This window comes from Orycteropus afer, unplaced genomic scaffold, assembly GCF_000298275.1.
Source record: "Orycteropus afer afer isolate SDZICR_OR568_19922 unplaced genomic scaffold, OryAfe1.0 scaffold00148, whole genome shotgun sequence".
NCBI classification, from domain to species: domain Eukaryota; kingdom Metazoa; phylum Chordata; class Mammalia; order Tubulidentata; family Orycteropodidae; genus Orycteropus; species Orycteropus afer.
In genome coordinates this window covers 7,385,367-7,400,199 of record NW_006921735.1, presented here as the reverse complement: position 1 = coordinate 7,400,199, position 14,833 = coordinate 7,385,367, and positions in this window count along the sequence as shown.

The window sequence follows — 14,833 nt, the reverse complement described above, 5'->3', positions numbered from 1 at the left end:
GCTGACGGTTCAAACCCACCAGCCACTCCTCGGAAGGAAGGTTGGGCAATCCTACTTCCGTAGTGATACTGCCTCGGAAACCCAAGGAGGGGTCACCGGGGCCGACTCGATGGCACATAACAACAACAACAACAACATGAACTTAGGAAGTGAAATGGATTCATTGTTTAAGGAGATTCCCTAGGATACCACCTGCTTCCTGCTTTGAAGATAATTCCTTGCCTCAAAATAGGAAAGATCAAGGCCTCATTAAAATACTGGTGGAAACTTGGCAATTGCATGCACCCACAAATACACACACACCAGGAGAAAAGAGTAAATATTTGAGATTTTTAAGGAGAGTTAAAATCTTTGTGATACTATAGGAAGGTAGCATAAGTTGGTAAATATGTACTAGTTATTCTCAATGGCCAACCGCCCATCCATCACTGCTGCCACCACCATTCTCTGCACTTCTTTGACCTACTCTAGTCCAGAGGAAGCTGACAACTGAGACTCATCACCTTTGCTCCCATACCTTCAGGCTTCCACTTGGGCAGGGAAGACGGAGAGGCCTAGGTCTTACCCTTTCTCTCCCTGTTTCCATGTATGTCTCTGGAAGTAGATATGGCTCTCCAAAACTCTCACCCATACAGCAGGGGCTACTCTCCATAATATCACTGTCAGTGGACTCCAAAAATCAAAAAGCAGTACCATCTGACTCAGTGACTCTATAGGACAGAGTGGAACTGCTCCATATAAAGTTTCTAAGACTAAATCTTTACAGAAGCAGACTGCTTTATCTTTCTCCTGCACAGTGGCTGGTGGGTTTGAACCACTGACCTTTTGATTAGCAGCCAAATGCCATAACCACCAAGCCACCAGAGTTCCTTTCAGTGGACTCCAGCAGCAATAATACCTCCCCTTGTCCCTTTAGTCCTAGGGGTGGTTACAGCTTCAAGCTGTTGTTGTTAGCCTCTGGGATCTCATTATTCCTTTTGTTGTTGTTGCTTAATCTTGCACCTACCCCAATGAAAATTCCTTCTTTAAAGTCTCTTCATTTTAATAATTTAGAGTGAATTCTTTTTCCTGTCAGATGAGTTGCAGCAACAGAAACTGATTTTGTAAACATAAATTTGAAAGTAATAAATAAATAAATTTGAAAGTGCAAAGAGAAAAAAAAAAAAAAGAAGACTCCACTGAGTACGTAATTACTCTGAGAAAGAACAGTTTGAGATAATAGTAATAGGAGGAGAAAAAAAAATCAGTTGTTATCAAGTTGATTCTGACTCATGGTGGCCTCATGTATATCAGAGAAGAACTTGCCTACCCATAGTTTTCAATGGCTGATTTTTTGGAAGTAGATTACCACACCTTGCTTTGGTAAAGCCTCTGGGTGGACTTGGACCTCCAACTTTTGGGTTAGCAGCAGCACTCACCAATCATTTGCCACACCCAGGGACTCCTAGAGATAAGAATAAATACAAACAAGAACAAAATGAGAAAAAAAAGGAAGGAAGGAAGGAAGAAAAACATCTAAGAATTAGAAAGAAGCTAATAGCTGAACCAAAAAAAAACAAACTCACTGTCATGGAGTCGGATCTGACTCGTAGGGATCCCTCCTTGGGTTTCTGAGGTAGTATCACTACGGAAGTAGATTGCCCAACCTTCCTTCTGAGGAGTGGCTGGTGGTTAGCAGTAAAAATGCCTTAGGCACTATGCCACCAGAACTCCAATAGATGAGAAAGACAGATTTAAAAGGATCTAACATAAAGATATTGGGTCATAAAGAACCAAAAAAAATAACAGCAGAAAATTTTATTTGAAAATAGAAAAATTTCCCTGAAATGAAGATAATAAATGCTGCCGACTGAAAAGAACACAATGATCTGAAGTAAATCTGATGCCTAGCAGTCAACACCAATTTATATTCTAGTTATGGTATTGAATTTTGAGGATAAAAGAAAAATATTCAAGCATAAAGACAAAAAAAAAAAAAAATCACTATCACCAGAGAAAAAATTAAACTGGCCTCACACTCCTTTAAAATGAAATTTGTTTCTACAAAGTTCTCAGGGAAAGAGAATCATAGAGGACATTTTATTTTTATATCTTAAAGAATAATTAAAAAAAAAAAAAAAAACCTAGAAGGTGGATAAAATGAGAAGGGACAAAGTACATGACTGCTAATGTCTTCATCACTTATAGAAGGAATGGTTCCATTATATTAAATTTGAGACCTTGAAAAACAAAAATGACTCCCACCTCTTAAAGTATTTTTTTTCCAAAAACAAAAATTTTCCTTATCCTTAGAGGACTCTTTGGAGGGGGAAAAAAAACAAAAAAAACAAAAAACACTGCCATTGATTCAATTCCAACTAATAGCAACCTCCACTGGATTTTCCAGGTTGTAAATTTTTGCAAAAGTAGATTGCCTCTTCTTACTCCCACAGAGCAACTGATGTGTTTGAACCACTGACCTTCCAGTTAGCAGTCAAATGCCTTACCCACTACATCACCAGAGCTCCTTAGAGGACTCTTTTAGGGTGTATTTTTAATGTAGAAGAATGTTTACTTGAAGTTCACACTTTCATCAGAGTTTCTAGGGTTTTTTGTTTGTTTTGTTTTTTGGTCAAATAGAACTTATAGTTTTTACATTTGAAAACATCTACAGTGTCATCATTTAAAAGTATTATTTCTTCCTTTCTATTTATTTTTTAAAGAAATGTATCTAAATAAACTTTATCTAATATTAATATTAATTCTTTCTAAAGCTAACCGGCTTAACTGGTTTTTAAAACTCTAATCTTGTGCTTTCCTGCAGGTTTTGAATTTTTATAACAAATATACTTAATTTAAACAATAAAGATAAAATATTTTATTTAAAAAAATACAACTGAAGCAAACCAAAATGTTAACAACTACTTATATTAGGCAAAATGAATAGTTTCTGGTACTGTAGTTCCTTAAGGCATTTGACTGCTAACCAGAAGGTGGCGGTTCAAACCCACCAACCACTCCTTGGAAGGAATGTTGGACAATCTACTTCTGTAGACATACTGCCTCAGAAACCCAAGGAGGGGTTGCTCTGAGTTGGGTCCAACTCAATGACAGTGAGTTTGGTTTTGTTTTTTATCTATGAACAAGGCATGTTCTTCCATTTATGTAGATCCCTTGTAGTTTCTTGTAATAGTATTTTGTAGTTTTCCTTGTATAGGTCTTCTGTGTCCATGGTAAAATTTATTCCTAACTATTTTATCTTTTTAGTAGCTGAAAGAACTGAGGAAAAATTTTAAGCCTCGAGTTGCAATATTAACTCTATGGGCAAAATATTGAATGATGCAAGAAGCATCAAAAGAAGATGGAAGGAATACACAGAGTCACTGTACCAAAAAGAACTAGTCGATCATCATCCATTTCAGGAGGTGGCATATGTTCAAGAACCAATGGTATTGAAGGAAGAAGTAGAAGCTGCACTGAAAGAATTGGTCAAGAACAAGGCTCCAGGAATTGAAGGGATACCTACTGAGATGTTTTCAGCAAACAGATGCCATGCTGGATGCACTTAATAATCTGTGCCAAGAGATTTGGAAGACAGCTATTTGGCCAACTGACTGGAAGAGATCCCTATTTGTACCCATTCCAAAGAAAGGTGATCCTACAGAACATGGAAATTATCGAACAATATAATTAATATTGCACGCAAGTAAAATCTTACAGAAGATAATTCAAAAACTATTGCAGCAGTATATTGACAGAGAAATTCTAGAAATGCAAGCTGGATTCAGAAGAGGATGTGGAATGAGAGATATCATTGCTGATGTCAGACAAATCTTGGCTCAAAGCAAAAAATACCAGAAAGATGTTTACTTGTGTTTTATTGACTATCAAAAGCATTTGATTGTGTGGATCATAACAACTTGTGTATAACATTGAGAAGAATGGGAATTCCAGAACACTTAATTGTACTCATGAGGAACCTATACATAGACCAGGAGGTTGTCATTCAAACAGGGAACACTGCATGATTTAAAATCAAGAAAGGAGTGTGTCAGAGTTGCATCCTTTCACCAAATTTATTCAATCTGTATGCTGAGCAAATAATCCAAGAAGCTGGACTATATGAAGAAGAATGTGGCATCAGGATTGGAGGAAGAATCATTAACAACCTGTGATGCGCTGACAACACAATTTTGTTTGCTGAAAGTGAGGATGACTTGAAGTACTCACTGATGAAGATTGAAGAATATAGTCTGCAGTATGGATTACATCTCAATATAAAGAAAACAAAAATCCTCACAACTGGGCCTATAAGCAGCATTATGATAAATGGAGAAAAGATTGATGTTCTCAAAGACTTCACATTGCTTGGTTCTACAATTGACACCATGGAAGCAGCAGTCAGGATATCAGATGATATATTGCACTGGGCAAATTGGCTGCAAAGGACTTCTTTCAAGTGCTGAAGAGCAAAGATGTCTCCTTGAGGACTAAGGTGCGCCTGACACAAGCCATGGTATTTTCAATCGGCTCATATGCATGTGAGAGCTGGACAATGAATAAGGAAGACCAAAGAAGAATTGACGCTTTTGAGCTATGGTGTTGACAAAGAATGCTGAAAGTACCATGGACTGCTAAAAGAACTAACAGGTCTGTCCTGGAGGAAGTACAGCCCGAATGCTCCTTGGAGGCAAGATTGGCCAGACCTTGTCTCTCTTACTTTGGTCATGTTGTCAGAAGGGACCATTCCCTGGAGTAGGATGTCATCCTTGGTAAGGTGGTGGGTCGATGAAAGAGGGGAAGACATTCAACGAGATGGATTGACATGGTGGCAGCAGTGATGGGCTGGAGTATAGCAAGAGTCATGGAGCTGGCTCATGACTGGGTGGTGTTTCGTTCTGCTGTGAATAGGGTCGCTATGAGATGGAGACGACTGGACAGCACCTAATAACAACAAATAGTAGCTATTGTAAATGGTATTGTTTTCCTTATTTCCTTTTCAGAGGCCTTTGTTTATGTAGAGGAATCCAGCTGATTTTTGTATGTTCACCTTGTATCCTGCCACTTTGCTGAACCTTTCTATTCTAGTAATTCTTTTGCTGAGTCTTTTGGGTTTTCTATGTATAGAATCATGTCCTCTGTGAATAAAGATAACTTTACTTCTTTCTTTTTTTTCACTTTTTAACAAAAATTTTTTCACATCTTTGCAAAACAAGATACTGGATTTAAGAGAAAAGTTGAACACTTTGTTGTAGGGGACAGAGTATTCAAGCTTTAGATTGAACCTAATTTGTCAATGATTTATTGGTGGCATAGTGGTTAAGGCATCTGGCTGCTAACCAAAAGGTTGGCAATTCAAACCCACCAGCCACTCTTTGGGAGAAAGATGAGGCAGTCTGCTTCTGTAAAGATTTACAATCTTGCTCCTATGGGGCAGGAATTGACTCAATGGCACTCACTGGGTTTTTATTTTATTTTATTTTTGTTGCTGCATAACAAACTGCTCTAAACTTTAGTGATATAAAATTACAGTATTTTATACATTTTCAAATCTGTGGGTCAGGAATTTGGGCAATATACAGTGAGATGACTTGTTTCTGCTCCAGGATGTCTGCAGCCTCATCCGAGTGGTTTAAATATCTGAGGTCTGGTGACAATGACTCAAGTGAGGCGATAAGTCTAAAGTCTCCATTCTGACTCTCAGCAGAGCACTTCAATTTTTCTCCACATCACCTTTCCATGTGTCTGGCTCGAGCTCCTCTTATCATGGTAGTCTCAGAGTTTCAAGGGGAAGCATTTCAAAGAACACACTTATTACAGTAAAAAACAAAACCAATTGCTATCAAGTCAATTCTTATGACAACCCCTTGTGTTACAAAGTTGAACCAAGCTTCATAGGGTTTCCTTGGCTGTAACCTTGACAGAAGTGGATCACCAGGTCTTTCTTCTACAATGCCACTGGGTGGGTTTAAACTACCAATCCTTTGATTAGTAGCAGAGAACAAACCATTAATGTCACAAAGGAACCTGAATACTTATTAAGTATCTACTTTTGTCATGCTGGGTGTCCTTGGGTGTGCAAACAGTTAATGAGTTCAGGTACTAACCAAAATGTTGGTGGTTTGAGTCCGCCCACGGGTACCTCAGAAGGAAGGCCTAGCGATCTACTTCATACACTGAAATCATACACTAAAACTCTATAGTGCACTGTTCTACCCTGAATAAAAATGGGGTTGCCATAAATTAAAACTGACTCAATGGGAACTTGTTGTGTCATGCTTGATAATATCATATTGACCATAGCAAGTCACATAGCCAAGCCCAGACTCAAAGCTGGAAGGGCATACACAAGGAGTTTGAATCTTATCTCTATTATTTTTGACCCGGACATGTAATTTAATTTCTCTGACTCTGTTTCCTACTCTGTAAAATAAAGATAACAATACCCAGTTCACATGGTTTTAAGGATTAAATGAGATGATAAAATAGCTAACGGCGTACCTAAGGAATAGTATGTGTTTGTTAGATATTAATCCCACATACACTCTTGCCAATGATGTTTCTTGTTGAAAAGGAAAATTGGTTACTTATCTCATAAATTTGGCTTTTGAAGAAGGCTCACATTTTTGTATGGCTGTGATTCTTCGAAATCTGCTTTTCAATTTTTTTTTTTTTTTTTTTTATGTTGGGTCCCTGTGAAAATTATGTAAATCCTTCCATGTTGTATTTACATTATTTTTTATTTGCTTTGTTGGATATCTTCCTTTTAATATTAGGTTGTTGTTGTTGTTGTTATGTGCCGTCGAATCGGACTCGACTCAGTGACCCCTCCCCTTGGGTTTCCGAGGCAGTATCACTACAGAAGTAAATTGCCCCATCTTCCTTCCGAGGAGTGGATGGTGGGTTTGAACTGCCAGCCTTCTAGTTAGCAGTCAAGTGCCTTAGGCATTATGCTACCAGAGCTTCTAAAAATTCAACACCTTATTTTTCATTGGACTACTTGGAAAACATTTCATTTGATCTTCATACAACCTTATGAGGTGTTGTTGTTGTTGTTATGTGCCGTCGAGTCAGACCTGACTCATAGCGACCCCTCCTTGGGTTTCTGAGGCAGTATCACTACGGAAGTAGGATTGCCCAACCTACCTTATGAGGTAGGTAAAAAAAATTATCAACTTTGTTTGACAGTTGGGAAAATTATGGCCACGAAAGTTTACATGGATATCTAAGGTTATCCAATGGCAGAGACAAGACTATGTCCAAAATCTCAGTCTTCCCAAGCCTCAGATCTCTAGATCATGATACTTTCTCCTAGATCCTCCTAAGAAATATATGTGAACATTTCAGAAATATTATAACTGCTGTCATTCTACTATCTTTTTCTACCTTGATGGCCTGCCTACATGTACGGAGAAAATTCATGGTAATTAATAGAACTTAACTCATTTTCTCTAGATGTCATCCACAATCCTGTTATGGGATAAATATATGCTTGGCATTGTGTTCTGGCTGTAAAAGAGTTTTTCTCCTTTCATTCAGTTAAAACAGTGCTTACAAACTTACCAATAAACTGGAGAGACTGGTTAAGGGACACTCCTTAGAATATACCTGTTTTCTGGTTTGAGGGCAGTAACTTCCCTTAGTTAGGAAAGATTAAGGTGTCATAAAGACAAAAGTAGAACCTTGATATTTGCATATGTGTCTCATATCCACACATATGTACCCATCCACACATGTATATATAAATGAGTAGGAAGAAGCCAATGTTTGATAACCACAGTCTGATCTGACTCAACAACAATGAGTTTATTTTATTTGCTTGCTTGTATATATATATATATATATATATATATATATATATATATATATATACACACATATATATGCACACACACACACAAATATAAAGTGTTAAATTCTTTATAATCCTTTATAAAAGTAACATAGATTGAGGGATGTAAAATCTTTTTATCAATTAGGGATCTTTAGTTGCAACAACAAAGGCTAGATCTGGCAAACTTGAAAAACAAAAGGAGATTTATTAAAAGGAGCAACTACAGAAGTGTGTTCAGCAAAGATCAGGGGCAGGGTAGTACCAGAGGTCCAGATGCCAGGAACCAGTCAAGGTATCCTCTGTGAGGATGAATTAGCTCTATTGTCTCTATGTTTATATCCTTTTTTCAAGAGTCAATACCTTGGGAAAGAACACCTGATTGGTTGGTTTATGCATGTATCTCCTAGCCAGGTGGGAGCAAGGCATTTTGATTGACAGCTAATAAGATTGCAAACGGTGGGCTAGAAATAATTCCCAAAAGAAAATCATGGTACTATACACAAAAGAAGGAAGAAAAGGATGTTGGATCGCTAAAAATAAAAGTAAATGAAATAAAAGAAGAACAAAATGTCTTGTTTAGATTTAAAACATCTTATAAAGGCAAAGATTGCCTCAGGTAAATCCAATGAGCTAAGTTGATTTAAGATTATTCCATTTAATCACTACAGAGTTTTATTCCAGAAAGTTCTCAGTACATCAAGTTAGATATAATTTTATATTATTTTCTGAGTATGCTACTTATTGTTTTATTGTTATTGAACCTGTCATTTAAAAACATAAGCAGCACAATATAGTTCATTCTGAGCTATACTTTCTTTCATCACATAATTATATTAGAAAACACTAAGCCTTCTGCTACAATGAGATAATACAATTCCTAGGTGTTCAAAGACACATGGCAAACAATGCCTAAAAGGAGAACGTTATCTTACAATAAAATATGCCTACCTCTGAGGGCTTTGTTTTACCAGTGCTAATATGCTTTTGGAATTCTGACAGAGCTGAATGTATAGGAAAGCCACTGACTGACAAATCATCACAGACCAAATACCCTGAACAAAATGACACTAAGAATTCAAACAAGGCAGTGACTGTGTTTTGAAATGAATTTTGAAAGCATATTGCAAGAAAAGTAAAACACTTTCCAAACTGTATAACTGTTTTCCCTGATTATAATGAGGCATCTTGGTAAAATTAAGTAGTTGATCTCTATAAGTCATTTAAAACATGAAATAAAGAGCTAGTGAGTGGTTATCAGTCTGTGAGGATTTTCCTCTAAATTTGTTCGGGGAATGAGGTGTAGAAATGTGTTTCTTTGAGTTCTCCAACAAACAAGACACCATTTTTCATAAGGTTAAGTAAGGACTCTGTACAACATGAACTCTTAAACTTAGAAAACTTAGAATTTGAGGAACTAGATCCTTTATAAAATAGTTTCTCTTGATGTCATACATGTAGTTTGTATATCTTGCCCATCATTAATAGCAACTCTAGCTGCACCAACTCTAATGTATTCTTTTATTGACCACAATTACAAAGACTATGTGGGAAGGGTTTTTAATTATTTTACCTCATCAGAATGCTCCTGGTTTGAAAGAAGCAGAGTAAAATCTTATAGAATAAGAGCCAGTCCTCCATCGGGTTAAAAATCTCAAAGAAGTTTCTGGGTGGCCCAAATGGTTAAGCACTAGACTGCTAGCAGTGAAGTTGATAGTCCGAACCCATTCAGAAGCAACTCAGAAGACAAGCCCAACAATCTGCTTCCAAAAGTTCACATAGACTTGAAAACCTTAAGGAGCAGTTCTATTCTGTACACATGGAGTCACTGTGAGTTATAATCAACTCTGTGGCAATTAACAACAACAACAAACAAAAATACTCAAAGATTCTGCAAGTCTGTATAGACCTAAAAGTTTACTTCTTTATTTAGTGGTTTTAGGAGTCAACTAGCAAAACTTTTTTTTTCCCCCAGAGAGGAATTCTCATTGTGCCATCTCACTCTGATGTTTTCTTTTTCTCTTCAATGGCAAAGTATACACTTGTTTACATGCAGCTTTCACATGGCTTATTAAAACTAATTATCAGGAAAAAAATTCCCTTGTACTGAATCACATCTTCTTCCCTATAATGTACCTGCTGTGCAAACTGTTAGGCTTCATTGCAGACCTAATGAATCTGAATATCTAGAGAGGTTCTATCTTTTAAATAAGCACCTTCTGATTCTTGTTGTTAGTTGCCATCGAGTTGACCCAAGACTCAGGGAGACACCATGCACAATAGGATTGGGCAGTTGTGATCCACAAGATTTTCACTCGCTGGTTTTTGGAGCTAGGTTGTCATTCTTCCCAGTTCATTAGTCTAGAAGCTCTAAAGAAACCTGTTCTGCATCATAGCAAAATGCAACCCTGCACTGACAGAGTGGAGGTGGCTATGCATAAGATGTATTAGCTGGGAATTGAACCTAGGTGTCCTGCATGGAAGGGGAAAATTCTGCCACTGACTTACCATTGCCTACTTATGATGATTCTTTTCTTCTTCTTCTTCTTTTTTTTTTTCCCTCCACTTGCAATGGAGTAAATTCTAATCCATGGTTACCACATGTGCATCAGAGTAGAATTGCGATCCATGGGTTTTCAATGGATGATTTTTCAGAAGTAAATCACAACCTTTTCTTCCAAGATGCCTCTGGGTGGAGTCAAATCTCCAACATTCCGGTAAGCAGCTGAACATAACCATTAACCATTAACCATTTCTGCCACCCAGAGATTCATACATACACTCAAATCTGAGCCAGAACCTTAGAGATAGGAATAAAAGGCTGATGTGGAATTAATCACCTTGAAACTCACTCTAAGAAGATCTCATTCTACAAGAAAAACACAAAAGCATAGTTATCTAAAATCTCTAAAGTTCCTCAAAGCACTATATTTACATAGGTGTAGAAATCTAGTAGAAATCTAGTACATGACTAATATTATTCAATTTCTTGGGGACTAACTGCTCAAAAAGGAGTTATGTTGGCTCAGTGAGTAAGGCAATTTGGCTGCTAACTAGAGATCAGCAGTTCAAACCCACCAGATGCTCTGCAAGAGGAAGATGAGGTGATCTACTCCAATGGGAAACCCAATGAGGGTGGCTATGCGATGGAATTGACTTGACGGCTATGGGTTTGGTTTGGCTTAATTGCTCAAAAGGTTGTAGTCTGCCTGGAGAAAATGCACAAAAACAGTAAGGGACATGACAGCATCTGACAGGACAGTTCAGGAGTAAGGGATAGAGGGCAGCTCTGACAAATGCTACCCTTATCTTATTCCATAAATATGAACACCCATGTCTACCTGCCATTTAAAGTACATTTCTTTCATAATAATCTTGACATATTTTTATAATATTCTTGAGAATCTTGACTGACTTATAAAATTTTGAGAGACTTTATGAAATTTTGGATTCTTTAGATTTTTAAAAATTTTGGCTTGATTAGTGCATATTTCTAGTCAAATCAATGATATAAGCCTTAAAACAATATTCCAGTACACACTTCAGTGAAGACATCAGAAGATAAGTTCCAGACTAAAATACTGAATGTATCCAAGGGCTTACTCCTTGGACCTCTCTTCTTTCCTCTATCTACACTTACTTCCTTGGTATTCTCATGGTATTAAATGTCATCTATGCTTTGTTGAAGGAGGTTTGGTGGTGCCGTGCATAAGGCATTTGACTGCTAACCAGAAGTTTGGTGGTTCAAACCTACCAGCTGCTCCACAGAAGGAAGACTGGACAATCTACTTCCATAAAGATTTACCTCCTCAGAAACCCAATAGGGGTTGCTGGAAGTCAGAATCAACTTGATGGCAGTGAGTTTGGTTTTTGGTTTGGTATACTTTATTGATGACTAAATTCTCTTGTTCAATTCTCTTACCTAAACTCCAGACTCATATTCAACTGCCTATTTGACATCATTACTTGTATACCCAATAGATATCTCAAACTAAACATTTCTAAAATTGAACTGTTTCTCTCTCCAAACCTTCTCCACTTGTATCCTTTCCCATCTTAGTTAACTGTGTCTTTTCAATTGCTTAGGTTAAAAACCTTGGAGCCATCTTTAATTCCTCTTTCTTTCTCACTCTAATTGAAACACTTCAGCAAATCTTCTTGGCTCTATCTTCTAAATACGTCCAGAATCCACCTCTTTTAACCACTTCTACCCATCTCTACCTGGTCTGAACCACCATCTTCTCTTACCTGAATTATTGCAGCAACCATTTATTTGGTTTTCTGGGCTCTATTCTGGACTCACTAATCCATGCTCAACACACACACACACACACAAACGAAACAGAGTAATCCATGTAAACTTAAGTCCAATCATGTTATTTCACTGCTTAAAATTTACCAGTGCCTCCTCATCCTACTTACTCAAAGTAAAAACTAAAGATCTCTGTACAAGAGTACAGAGATCTTGTTCCATGTAACCTGTAAGACCTCTCATGACTTCAGTGGTTCTTTAACTTTTACTCTGCACCTTGTTCATTCTACTCCAGCCACCCTGGCCTTGCACTGCCCAAGATGCCATTACTTTCCTGCCTTAAGGACTTTCCAGAAGTTTTCCTGAGATATTCTCATTACTTAACCCCCTCACCACCTTTAAGTTTTTACTCAAAAATGTCACCCTCTCATAAGTATCTCCCTGATCATCTTATTTAAAATTTACCCTGTGCATCCCCAACTTCTTTCCTTAGTGCTTTTTCTCTCATGACATACTATCTTCTAATATACTCTATAATTTACTTCTTCATTTTTATTATCTGCCTTCATCTACTAGCTCATTAACTCCATGCAAGACGTGACTTTTTGTCATTTTTTTCTCCCACTGCTGTACGTTCAGTACCCAGAACAATTCCTAGAACAAACAGGTTTTCAAATAAATGTTTTCTGAGTGAATCAGTTACTGAATAAAGCCTAACTGGCTGTGTGGCCCTGATAGAACAGGTCACTTAACCTCACAGGCTCTGTATTTTCATTTGCTAAATGTGATTCATGATCTTTATAAAGATCCCTTCCAAGCTCTAAAATTAAAGTCATGATCATAGGTCCATCGATACAAAAAAAAGCTCAATGAAGCTCTGGGGCAGAGTCTCACTATTTGAGGACTGTTGCAAAACCAGGCTGAAGTAGCAAAGAGAAAAACACCCAGTGGTTCCTGTGATAAAACTTGAGTTTTAACATAATTTGGTATCCAAATGGCTCTGGGGTTGCACTGTATTCTCTGAAAAGATTCATAAATAAAATCCATCTGGTGGTTTCATATATATATATATATATATATTTTTTTTTTTTTTTTTTTTGCTACTTTGGGAACCCTAGCAGTGTTCAGTGTCTCCACTCAGCATGATTTTTTAAATGCTAGTCACACTACAGAACTTCAAGGATGAAATATTTAATTAAAATGAGACTTCTAGTGGGAATAGCTTGCAGATAGTAGTAATATGACTAGACAATTTTTAACTGAAAGAGCCTGAGATTCAGAGTCAGGGGAATGGGGTCCTAATTCTGATTCTGTCACCATTTGTGTGATTCAATGAAGCCACTTAATGTTCCTACCTCAGTTTCCTCATTTGTCAATAAGAATTTGCCATCTCTTATAGGGTAATTGTAGGGATTGCATAAGATAACAGGTGTAGACATGCTTCTAACATTTATAAATGTCCTACATATGTTAAAGATTTATTTCATCCTTTTAAACCATTAACAATGTGGTAAGTGCTAAAAATGACAGAGAATTAAAGGTGATCTTTGCTCATAAAACCATGAGTTGTAGTCCTATAGGTTCACAATCTACCTAACAGGATATGGCATGACCACCGGGAGATACTCCAGGGAAGAGACTGTTAACAGAATGGAAAAGTCAGAAATATGCAATTACAATGTTGAATCCAATCATCATCATGACGACAGGGTAGATATTTATGAATGCCATGGGGATCAGGAGGAACTGACATTCTGGGTGGGTAATAGGAAAGAATTTTCCTCAGAAGGTGAAGTTATCAAAGACAAACTGACTTCCACTTCAAAAACTGGGTGTTTTACAAGTTGTATAGCTCATCTATTAGACAAGCCTTAGCATTTTTGTATGCAGAAATGATTTGTGTTGCCATGAAAGCACAGTAGATGTTCTGACTGTCACCCTCAGTACCAGCACAGCCATAACCAGGACACTGTTGCTGGCTCCACAGATACTGACAAAGTCTGTGTTTTCTTTTCCAGGGCCCAGCTCAGAAATCAGTGCTGATGAAAAAAAGCACACATTCTCTTTGGCACTGGATTTGCCTCAGCAGAGTCTGTATGGAGATCCTGGCAAGCAAGAGAACCATTTTTTAAAACAGTGGCCAGTCTTGGAAACAAATCTAATCATAGTATGGTGTTCCAAGATGAGAAGTGAGAAATTTTCAGAGAGGGGCAAGGGAGAAGATATAAGAATAAGCATAATAAGATCCTTAAGGGAAAAAAGTATAATGAATTAAAGTTACATAAAACAGCAGCTACAGTACCTAAGGACCTACACAAAATTAAACACATGTGTTAATGAATGAAAAGATGAAAGCCTACTTAGGGTACACTAAGGAGGTTCAGGGAGTATGGACTACACTAAGTGACATTGTCAGAGGAGGTGGCACAAAAATCACTGTCTATAAAATTTGTGTGTAGTGTTTCAGCAGAAATGTATTACTTTGTAATTAAAATATCCCTGTAATTAGTTATTACAACAAAAACTTTTTTCATAAACCCAGCTTACATGTATCAATATACCTACTGCAAAAAGGGCAAGGAGGCCACATGTTCTGACCTCCTCTAACCCTACAAGGGGAAGGCAGGATTACCAGCAGTAACCCAAGGTCTATTCCTACAAGGCCAGCCATGCTGCCTCCCTCCAGCCCTTTCACCAACCGTTCCTCCCAAAGCACCCACCACCTCTCTCCTGGGTTCGATAATTCGCTGCAGTGGCCACACAGAACTCAC